The sequence below is a fragment of the Vombatus ursinus genome, unplaced genomic scaffold (genome assembly GCF_900497805.2).
Source record: "Vombatus ursinus unplaced genomic scaffold, bare-nosed wombat genome assembly UNPS02014812.1, whole genome shotgun sequence".
Classification (NCBI taxonomy): Eukaryota; Metazoa; Chordata; class Mammalia; order Diprotodontia; family Vombatidae; genus Vombatus; species Vombatus ursinus.
The window spans coordinates 89,893,174-89,895,074 of record NW_020954590.1 but is presented as its reverse complement, the minus strand read 5'-3'; the positions used below and the strand labels follow the sequence as shown (position 1 = coordinate 89,895,074).

At 41.7% G+C, this 1,901-nt stretch overlaps 1 pseudogene; it reads right to left on the bottom strand.

Moving 5' to 3' along the window:
* Positions 1-638: 638 nt before the first annotated feature.
* On the bottom strand, positions 639-1,324 carry LOC114054019 (annotated as a pseudogene).
* Positions 1,325-1,901: the final 577 nt, after the last annotated feature.

Sequence of the window (1,901 nt, the reverse complement as noted above, 5' to 3'; positions counted from 1 at the left end):
GCTGAGAAACGTCCTAATAAGATGGTATTACAGAACAAAGCTGGTCTCTTTCGATGCTCTCTGTGGGATGTCCTCATTAAGAACAACATTTGCATTAAGAAACAAATATTAGAAAAGATGCTTCACAGAATTTTAACCAAAGTCTTAGGCTTCTTAAAAGGAGAAGTCAATTATATTAAATACTCTCCCTTTTTTTGGTTAAAAAAAATGTGGCATGTAGCTCTATTCCCTTTGTCGTTTTTTTTTTAAGTGATTCCCCATAAATGACCTAGCTTTAAAGTAGATAACACTGAGATCATCAAAGACTGTGGGCATGATTCTAGAGAAGTTGGCAAGTGAATGACTAAATGAATGAAAAAAATATTTATTTAGCACTTACTGTGTGCAAAGCACTATAATCATTTTGTGATACTCTGGCTTCATCTCTAATCTTACATTTGAGATACACAAAGAATGATATGGGAGTCATTAATCTTAAGATACAACCAGATATTACATTCTTCTTTTCAGGATTGAAAAATGATTTTTAATGATAAATTACATCACGGACACTGGGCGGGTGAAGGACAAGAGCTGAATTGTCTGTGGGCTTTCATTGTGCTGATGGTCTGTCAGTCCAGGTCTTGCCAAGAGGCTTCTCAGCCCTGGGGACTGGTGATCTGGGAGGTCTGCAGGACCTTTTTGTTGCAGGGGAAGCAGTAGGGTGACTCCTTTAAACATAGCGTTGCTGTTGCTGCAGCCGCCTTGCTGGCCAGGTCCTTGGACCTCTCGGTAGCTACCAGAGCAGTTTCCTTTGCCTTCCAGTTGTTTCCTTAGCTATTTCAACAAGTGTCTTAGGGTTTCATCTTGCAATGTTGCCAAGATGTACTCAGAGCCAAGATGATCTTGGTCACATTACTTTTAAATCCAGCAAAGTCAAACTCCTGCACAGCTCTGCAGACCCCAAACAAACTGGAGGAAACCCAGGCCTCTCTATTGGATTTCAGTCCAGACACTGTTTTCAGGGTTCACACAATAAACACACCTTTCCTCCACCATCATCAGCCGGACATCATTGATGTTCCAGGTAAAAGTGGGCATGGTCTGGTTCTGGGGGTCCACAATGGAGTCCTCAAGGATGTACAGTGAGGGGGCTACATTAGCAGGAAAGAAGCGCTCTCTGTTGGTCTTTGTTAGAAGCTGCCTGGACAGCAGCTGCCCTGTGCACAATATCCTCCATCATTACATGCTTGCTGTAGGGGTTGGGGTAACGCTGTCAGAAGGCAGCAAACACTTGATCCCAGGAACTCTGGAGCACTCTTTGCTCCAGGAAATACTTCACCATCATCCCAGCGGGGGTCAGGGTCGGGGCAGCGTCAGGGGGCACACAGCATCAGGGGCAGGGGAGAGAAGGGTTGCCAGACTCGTGTCCTCCTTCACCGTCCCAAAACCACTGTCGCCGCTGGGGCCACGTGGGGCTGACTCTAGATATTACATTCTTAATGCTTAGAAACTAATAATTTGGCAATATGGGTTAATCACTATATGTAGTGATTGTATGTGTGTGTATAATATATATGTATATATATGTAGCGCAATGCTGCACACAAAGTCTGCAATGAGAAATCCTTTTGTCACATGGCACAGTTGATTGGAAATCAAACTTCTGTGAAATTATTGATTTTCAATATCAAAACTGATTTAAGCTAGAAGCAGGACTTTCTGATAAAGAAGTGTGCTCCCTCTGCTGATTTTTTTTACTATTCATATTCATCCTTACTGGTTAATAAATTCATAGAATTTAGAGCTGAAAGGAACCTTAGAAGTTACCTCCTCATTTTTCAGATGAGAAAAGTATATCTTAAATTGTATAACATTTGGAGATTGAAAATGTTCTTTGCATATCTTATCTCATTTAATTC